The sequence below is a fragment of the Camelus ferus genome, chromosome 13 (genome assembly GCF_009834535.1).
Source record: "Camelus ferus isolate YT-003-E chromosome 13, BCGSAC_Cfer_1.0, whole genome shotgun sequence".
NCBI classification, from domain to species: domain Eukaryota; kingdom Metazoa; phylum Chordata; class Mammalia; order Artiodactyla; family Camelidae; genus Camelus; species Camelus ferus.
The window spans coordinates 5,156,432-5,166,738 of record NC_045708.1 but is presented as its reverse complement, the minus strand read 5'-3'; positions in this window follow the sequence as shown (position 1 = coordinate 5,166,738).

Here is a 10,307-nt window from a genome sequence, read left to right as displayed (position 1 = left end):
CACACCAAGTGTTATCAGTCCATTCGGAACCAGAGGACATTTCAGTTGCTTCCAAGTGCTTTGCAATTATGGACAATGTTGCTATGAATGTTCTTTTTTTTTTTATATGTTTCTCATTTAAGAGTGTTTCTAAGGAAACTTCTTTAGAGTGAAACTTCTAGATCTTAGGGTATGTGAATGCTCAAATTTATGAGCTAGTCCCCGTATCAGTAAGGATATATTAAATTATGCGGAAAACAAATGACACCCCGCCTCACCCTGAATCTTAATGGATGACAACAAAACAACAGAGGTGCATTTCTGGCTGTCACTGCATGCCCACTGCAGGCTGGCTGTGGCTCTGCCCTGTGTCACTCCACACTGGGATTTGGGTGGAGGGAGCAGCTTCTACTTGGTCATCTTGTTGCAAAGGACTACATACAGGTCACTTTGCTTGTAGTTGGTTAGATTCTAATTTTTGGAAAAAGTCACATAGCCAGGCTGAGCATCCATAAGGCAGACAGTCTAACTGTCACACAGGGAGGGGCCACAAATATCTCTGAACAACGAGAAGTCTACCACTGGGCTGAACTGTTTTTCAAAGTGGTTGTTCTATTTTATGCTCCTGTCGGCCGCGTGTAAGTGTCCCACAAAGTCCCATCCTTGCTACCGTTGGGTATTTTCAGACTTAATTTTGCCAGTCGAGTGGTTTTAAGACGGCATCTCGCCGTGGTCTTACTTTGCATTTCCATGATTACTAATGGGCATCTTGTCACGTTTTTGTACCATTTGTGTTTCTTTTTTGAGAAATGTTTGCTCATGATATTTGCTCATTTTTTAAAACTTGGTTGTCTTTTTCTTAGTGAGTCATAGTTATAGTCTTAGTCTATAAGTCATAGACTTATAGGGTCATTCTTTATATAGCCTAGATGATAATCTTTGGTTACGTGTATGTGTTATAAATGTCTGCTTTGTTTGCAGTTTGATTTTTCTCTTTTTAATTGTGCCTTTCTTTGTCTTTGTTGTAAGAGGAAAAGCTTTCAATGTAATTTGGTTAAATTTACAGCTCTTTTCTTATATGGTTAACGTTTTTTTTGGTTTCCTAGTTAAAGAGATCCTTCCCTGCCCCAATATCATAAAGATATTTCCTCACATTTTTTCCTAAAAGTTTTAAGTTTTGTCTTTTGTATTTAATTCTAGTCTATCAGGAGTATTTTTTGTGTATGTTATAAGGTAATGATCCAATTCTGGGTTTTGAATATGGATCACCACTAATCTCAGTACCATTTATTCAATGGTCCATCTTTTCCCTACAGATCTTCAATACACTGCTGTCATTTACCAGATTTCCATATATCCATGGGTGGTTTCTGGGCTTTCTATCCTGTTCCGTTGTTCAATTGTCTGTCCTTGTGCCAAGACGCACTATCTTTGTTACAGCTGCTCAATCATAGCTGATCGGACAAGTCTTTAATGTCCTTCAGTGAAGTTTCTCCAGACATTGTACATCTTTTGTTAGACTTATTTCTACGTGTGTTGTTTTGCTTCTTAAATGGTTTTCTTCATTGTTGGAGTACAGAAATGTAGTTGATTTGCTTATATTACTTTATAGCCCACCTTTCCCCTAAACTTTCCCATTATTTCTAATAGTATGTATGTAGATTCTTTTGGATTTTCTATGCAGACAACCACATTATTTGTGATAATAACTTTTTTTTTTTCATTTCTAGTCCTTTGTCTTTTATCTCTTTTTCTTGGTGTACTGCTTGACTTATTGCCAGGACCTCCAGGACAATGTGATAGGCTGTTTTTAATCTTATTTATAGAGGACTCTTTCGGGGTTATTTTTGTGAATATACTTGCTCAAGTTAAGGAAGTTACCTTCTTTCCCTGGTTTGTGAAGATGGCTAGTCTTCATTTTGTCATCATGAAAAGGTGTTGAATTATATCAAGTGACTTTTTTTCTGAAAGAAAAACAAAGCATTTGATTGCAGACGACTCAGCCGATGGTTCTATCACATTGATTTGGATTTAAACTTCAGCCACATGCCAAGTAAATTACTCCCTGAAAGAAATTTAATGCAATCACAGGTATAATAGTAGGTATTCCTCCCCCTGCCCTTAAAGGACGCTTTGGTGTATGATATAATAACACGATGTTCAGAAAACACTTGTTGTTCTAATTTAAATAGATGAAGTACTTTCGTTTGGCTCTTTACTATTTTGATCAGAGTTTGTTATTTACAGGAAAAGATGAAGATAGTATTTATGGAGGATTTTTTTTAAACGTTCTAAGAAATCTCACCAAATGCATGAAAACACTCGTGTTGGGAGTAAGAATGGGCATGATTACTCTTCCAGATCAGCAACACCTGAGAACTGATTTGAGCACGTTGACCTGCTCTGAGTGGCTCATACATGGTCTCTGGGTGCAGCCGGCTGATATTTTTGAGAGCCTGACGAGGAGGCTTTAGGCAAGAATCCTGTTAAGCCAGTATGCTGGCAAGACTAAGAGAAGAATCAGTGGTGGTGCAGTCCTTTTAAAATAGGAAGCCCAGCAGAGCTGAGGAAATTTACCAGTCAGTGCTGCTTCAGAGCAGAGTCCGGTGTAACTTTTTCCCTCTTCCGAATCACAACCCTGAATTCCAAAATGGCTTTCACTCTTGACTTTGGCCACTGGTGTTTAATTCTCTGTTGTCCATTACTCACAAACACAAAGGGACCGGTCATACTCCACAGGCTTGGGCCACCCAAGATAACTCAACTGAGCTCACTTGTCCCGCTGATAAACACAAAAAATCCACGGGTTAGCCTGCTTATCTGACACAGGCTGTTTCTTATACAGACTGTACCGTACTTTTATCGTTGTATATTTTGGTATGATGTGTCAACGTTATAAATGAAAAACACAGGAACTTGGGGTATGAGTCATCTTTCCCCCTAGATGACAGTTAACGAAGAATGAAAATCAAGACAGAATTAAATGATCCTCTTTGGGGATGAATTTAGGAAATCCAAGAATTAAGTTTAATTGAAATAAATGGAAATTTCTACGATCAAAATCAATGAACATGTAGGGATGTAAAAGCTGGAAACGGTTTTCTAAATGCTTCAAAGCAAGCTTAGGTTACTCCCGAAACAAATTTTGACTTTCTTCTCTGGTGGAATATATCACTCTGATGGAAACTTTTGATATGAGGGGCCGCCAAAGTGGGCATCTCCCTCCTCTGCAGAGCAGATGTTTCCACTGTGGGTGGGATGTGCTCACAGACTACAGCTTGCATGAGTTATGTGTGGTCTGTGTGTGGTGGGGTTAGCAGGGCGATCGTTACCTATTTTTTAAAAGGAACTCTATAATAAAACACATGTCTATCATTTTCACAGGGAAAAAAGAATAGTTAAGGAAAAAGATGGCTTATTTTTTTTTTAAGATCTATGACTATAGCAATGTCAGATCATAAAGGCTAATAAGGAAATAACGTGCTATTCTTGGTAAACAACGGAAACAGATTTTAGTGCCAAGGTATGTGATTTAGAGCTTGGGATTTCTTTTGTTCCCAACTGACTTTTTAATTACATATAAAAATGAATGCTATTTTTTATATCAAGATTGATTCAGATAGCTATATTTCAAATTAAGTCATTGAAGCCTTTCGAAAAACACATCTTTTACAAATTCATTGAAGAGGCTGATTCTGACAAACCTATTGAAGGAGACTCTGAAATACAGTAACCTCTTCACTGGACTTCCAGTGCGTTGATCAGGACAAGGGACCACCTCTCATTTGAGGGTTTTGAGTCCAGCGGACCGGCAAGTGCAACCTGAGAAGAGACACAATGTTACCAGGACCTGCTGTGCGCCAGGAGCAGACGGTGAACTAGGAGGCAAGAGGGCTCAAGGCTGGTAAAGAGACAGCTGTGCGTTAGGGAGCCTGTGTGCTTGGTGGGGTTGGTGGAAAAACACACACCAACAGGGGCGGAGGGAGGGCTCCCTGGGGATGGTGAGGACGAGTGGGATGAGTAGCTGATCTCTACTCAGACTGTGTGTTTTCCAGAAGGAGCAAGGGGCCCAGGCAAACGGGAGGGAGGGTTGGGGTCGGGGGATGAAGGGGAGATAAAGGGAACTGCAGGGTCAGCAGGGACCAGACAGCCAGATTTTATAAACTAAGTTAAAAGGCTCAGATTTTTTTAAAAAATGCTTTGTCATTCATCATATTTTATTGATTCTAAAACTGACTTTTTACTTTTCACCTTAACATTTTTGAAATTAGGAGATATCTTACATTTTATGACATAATTGTAATTAGCAGAGTTTCCCCTGCCTCAGTGGTGCATAACATAATGGTGCATCTTAAAATTAATAAGATATGGTTCACATATTCTGTTCATTTATATTGCCTGTTAGGTGCCTTGCTTTCTTATTCCTTGTATTGATTCTACCCAAGAAGCTCGGATTTTGAACAGTGGACATTGACTAGAGAGCCAGGTAAGGGATTTGATGTGATCTGCATTTTAGAAAGATCTCACTGACTCCAGTGAGAAAAATGGATTAAAGAGATTGAGGGCCCCTCCAGGAGGGAGACTGATTTGGGGATGGGGCCTGAGGCCCTGGTTCCTGGCTTAAGCAGTTGGGAAGACAGAGGTACGATCAAGCAGAGCCAAGAAACCTTGGAGGAAGAAGGGGTAGATCCAGTGTCAGTCTCTCTGAATGGAGGGGCCCCATGGTGCGGGGGAGGGGGACGGGGGGCCGTGGCATCCCAGAGGCCCAGGGCTAGGTCTCCAGAATCCAACAGATGAGAGTAGAGTGAGAACCATCGAAGGCCACCAAGATGCCAGCAGAAGTGACAATAAAACATACACTGGGTTTAGCAACAAGACATTGACCTTAATGGAGGCCCTTTCGGGGGAGGGATAACCCTGAAAGCCAGACCGTGGCAACCTGGGAATGCAGGGTGAGTGACAGCAGGGGAGCTCAAACCCTCCAAAATTTAGACAGTGAACGAAAGGAGGTGGCGTGGGATCTGGGGACACACCGGGGGCCTGGGGTCAGGTAGTAGGATAAAACATGGGATGTCACGTTAAATTTGAACCTCAGACAAACAGTGAATAATTTCTCAGTATAAATAAGGCCCATGCAATGCTTGCGACATGCTTTTACTAAAAACTGTCTGGCATCTATCTGAAATTCAAATTTACCTGGGCATCCTATATTTTTATTTGCTAAATTTGGCAAACCTAGGTAAGGAGGAGTATTGGCTTCTCTTTGTTTGGAGAGACTTGAGCAAGGTGAGATGCAGATGTTAAAGAAAGAGTCTAGAGTGGGAATCATGGGGAGGGGGGCGATCAGTGCCTGGCGCGGGGACAGGACGGGGCCGAGGTGCACAGTGCAGGGAATGAGGACGGAAGTATCCAGTGAGGCCAGATGAATGCAGATGCTGGTTGGTTCCCAGGCTTGATGGAGGAAGGGGCTGGGGTGTGCCTGCCAGAAGGTTCTCTGGGGTTCTCTGCCTGCGTGGGGGATGTGGAGGAGGCTGGAGGATGGGGGCTAAAGAATTCATTTAATTGGAGGCTTGGAGAACTCATTCAGTTAAGAGCTTCACCCTGCAGGGGCGGCGGTCCAGGTCCACCAGGGTGGAGGTTCCTGAAAGGGCTCGGAGGATGCAGAGAGGACTGCCCCGCGGCCGGGGTTTTCCAGGAGGAAGTGACAGAGGTCAGTGGGAGAAGGAAGCTGAAGGTACTGTCGGGATAATGGCCAAAAAAAACAAAAAAACAAAAAAACCTAAGTACAGGTTTTACTCATTAACCATGTACTTATTATAAAGGCCCTTATATGACACCATTCAATCTTTCTGAAGACAGGTTACCAAAAACACTTAAACTCATGGGGTGATATTAGGGCACCAGCAACAGCGCCCTGCAAAGCGGCCTCTTCTGGCGCATGAGAATTTCAAGGAGGAAGTGGGCATCAGCAAGGCCAAGGTGTCCGCTGAAAAATGCTCCCTGCCTCCCGCCAGCCCCCACCTCCCTCCCCCACCTGTCCACCCCTCTGCGGGACGAGAAGAGCTCAGAGCCTTTGATTCCAGAAAATGGCCTTGACAGTGACAGACTGACGTATACCCTGTGTCCTGGAGACAGCTCACCGTATCCAGGCATCCTCATCCCAACCTGATATCACGTTGTATGTTTCTTTCTCCTTTATTGTCTGCCGACCACTGACACCTGCTATGACACCTGGAAAGTGCCAGTGACTGGGGGTTGAATGAGCGAGTGAATGAATGAGATCAAGAAGGCACACTGCAAGCCATCCACTTACAGTGGACTTGGCAAATAAACATTCCTGCAACACCAACTCTTTTCTCTTATTGTCATAAGATCCTACCAAGTTCTTTTCTACCCTTTTCCCAGTGAAGACAGAGGCTGGTGAATTGCTCACGTTGGTTGCTGAGAGTTCTAAGATTGATAGTGGCTGATTTTCTCCCAGCTTTAATCATGATTGCTGGTCACTCCAGGGAGACAGACTTGAAGAAGGCAGAGCAGCATATAAGCCTTCTTTTCTTCTCTGGGTGTAATTGGGGTTGGGGGGGAGTTAAAGATTTTACTTCAGTTTGGAAAGCACCTCAGTCCCTTTGCACTTGTACTTTGCTTCTGTTTATAGGATCTGAAACTTGGATGGAATTTCAGTTTCTGCTCTTGGTGTTGGCAGTATCCTGTGACATGAACACTTTGCCCCAATGTGGAAGAGACAATTTAACTTGTCAGACACAGAGAGTAAGATAAGGTGGTATTTGACCAGTACATGATGGCATACTTAAGAAATTCTGGATTGTACTTTTTCAAGATTTCTTTTTGCTACTTTTTTTTTAATTAAAAGCATATTAAAAAATATGATCCAGCAGTCCCACTCCTGGGCAGTATATTCGGAGGAAACTCTAATTTGAAAAGATACATGCACCCCAGTGTTCACAGCAGCACTAATTACAATAGCCAAGACATGGAAGCAAACTAAATGTCCATTGGCAGATGACTGGATAAAGAAGTTATGGTAACATTATTACAACGGAATACTACTCAGCCATCAAAAGGAATGAAATAGTGCCATGTGCAGCAACATGGATGGACCTGGAGATGGTCATTCCAAGTGAAGTAAGCCAGAAAGAGAAAGAAAAATACCATATATCACTTATATGTGGAATCTTAAAAAAAAAAAAAGGCCCTAATGAACTTATCTACAAAATAGAAACAGACTCACAGACATAGAAAACAAACTTATGGTTACCAGGTGGGAAAGGGATAAATTGGGAGTTTGAGATTTGTAGATACACACTACTATATACATAAAATAGATAGCCAACAAGCTTCTACTGTATAGCACAGGGAACTATATTCAATATCTTGTAGTCACCTATAATGAAAAAGAATATGAAAAGGAATATACATATGTATGGGTATGAGTAAAACATGATGCTGTACACCAGAAATTGACACAATGTTGTAAACTGACCATACTTCAATAATAATAATTTTAAAATGTGAATCACAAGGCAGAATCTGTTGAGAACACATCCATCTGATACACCTAATAAGACAGTCTGAGGCCATACGGTATTTGGGTTAGGTTCATGGGCGTTGGACTCAACCAGTTTGAGGTTTGATTACTGTCATCACCTCTTGTGGCTGAGTTTGCATAATCCTTGAAGCCTTGGTTTCCTCCTTTGTAGAATGACACAGGCCATAGCAAAGATGACATAAATAAGGCATTTGGCACCATGCCCCTTCCAAATCAAGGACTCAAGAAACAATCTTATCATTTTTTTATTAAACAAGCATGAAAAGCACGTTTGGCTGTGCTCGGTGCCCTAACACTCTATTAAGCAATTAAACATTCTGATTGCAGCAAATCCCGATAACCCACTGTGAGTATAATCACCCACCTTGCAACTGTGTCTCCAAATTATAGACCCTAGGCTAGTCTGGTTCTAAGAGGCCCCAGTAAATCAGTCCTAGCAAAGCTGCCCGATGTGAGGATGCGTGCTCACCTATGGTGGGACTTTGCCGTCTGATAACCAATGCTGTGTTCCAATTCTTCCTAACTTCACCGAGAAAATACAGGAAGTTGAAATAGCATGAGCTTCCCCTTAATGTAAAACATTCCATGTATTAAACTTTACAACTTAATTCTGCATATATGATTGACAGTGAAACAGTGTTCCCTTATTGTACAAGACAAATTCCGCATGGCTTGTGTAATGTTAACAAGTAAATGTGTTTGGCACGTGAAATTACACTGTACCATGTTTATTTCTGTGCCACAGAAGCACAGTTTGAAGAACATCTTTTTTTTAAATAGAATTCTTCTCTGGCCTAGAGATCTCAAATATGTGGCATTCTTAAAATAAATAAATGTAAATGTTCATAAAGAATACCATGGAAAAATAATGCTTTGTTAGAATTTTTTAGAATTTATATACTTAAATTGCTATAGATAATTAATAAACAATGTTTTCAATGATGTATTTGCAATGATATTTTAAAATTAGGCCATACCACACTTCTATATACACTATTAACTTTTAAATTGAATATTAATACAGCAATGAGTTTCTTCTTTCTTACTTATGAATAATTTTATAGAGCCCTGGAAGTGAAACTGCTGGACCGCAGGGTATGTGAATTTAAAATATTTATAGGTGTTGCAAAATTGTCCTTTGACAGAAGCTGAGGGGAAGGATAATAAAAAGGTTCTGGAAATAGTCATGATGGTTATGCAACAGTGAATTTTTTTCCCCTAAAGTTTTCTAATGACGAGTTTATAATACAGTATTCTATAATTCAGTAATATTCTTTTTTTCAATTGAAATATAGTTGACATACAATATTACGTTAGTTTCAGGTGCACTCCATAATGATTTGACATTTGCATACATTATGAAACGATCACCACAAGATGTCTAGTAACCGTCTGTCCCCATACAAAGTTATTACAGTATCACTGAGCATATTCCTTATGTTGTATGTTACAGCCTTGTTGCTTTATTATATAACAATCAGAAAGGTTTGTACCTCTTAATCCTCTTCACCTATTTTGCACCCCTACCCCTCTCCCTTCTGACAACCATCCATTTGTTCTCTGTATCTGTGAGTCTGTTTTGTTTTGTTTTGTTGTTTTAGATTCCACGTATAAGTGAGATCATGTGGTATTTGTCTTTGTCTGACTTATTTAACTTAGCATAGTACCCTCTGGATTCATCCATGTTGTTGCAAACGGCAACATTTTATTCTTTTTTATGGCTGAATAGTATTCCATTGTGTGTATGTATGTATGTGTATATATATATACACATGTATATATATATATTTACCACATCTTCATTGTTCTTTCATTTGTTGAAGAACACTCGGGTTGCTTCCATATCTTGGCAATTATGCTGCAATGAACATTGAGGGTGCTTATATCTTTTCAAATTAGTATTTTTGGGGTTTTTTTGGATATATATGCAAGAGTGGAATTGCTGGGTCATATGGTAGTTTTATTTTTAATTTTTTGAGAAACTTCCATACTGTTTTCCACAGTGGCTGCACCAATGTACCTTTCTACCAACAGTGCACAAGGGAGCCCTTTTCTCCACATACTTGCCAAGACTTGTTATTCGTTGTCTTTTTGATGATACCCATTCTGACAGGTGTAATGTGATATTTCATTTTGGTTTTGATTTGCATTTCCCTGATAATAGTGATGTTGATTGTCTTTTCATGTGTCTGTTGGACATCTGTATGTCTGCTTTGGAAAAAAAAGTCTATTCAGATCCTTTTAAGTTGGGTTTTTGTTGTTATTTTTGATGTTAAGTTGTATGAGCTCCTTGTATATTTTGGATATTAACCCCTTATCAGATATACTGTTTGCAAATATCTTCTCCAGTTCAATAAGCTGCCTTTTCCTTTTGTTGATAGTTTCTTTTGCTGTGTAAAGACTTTCTAGTTTGATGCAGTCTCATTTGTTTATATTTGCTTTTGTTTCCCTTGCCTGAGAGACATAACCAAAAAAACATTGTTAAGAAGAGACTGATGTCAAAGAGTGTTCTGCCTATGTTTTCTTCTAAGAGTTTTATGGTTTCAGGTCTATTTCTTCCTGATTCAGTCTTTGGATATCGCACATTTCTGGGAATTTACCCATTTCTCTAGGTTGTTCATTTTATTGGTGTATAATAGTAATCTCTTAATGATTCTTTGTATTTCTGTGGTATAATTATAACATCTCCTCTTTTGTTTCTTAATTTATTTAATTGGGGCTTATCTCTCTCTCTCTCTTTTTGATGAGTCTGACTAAGGGT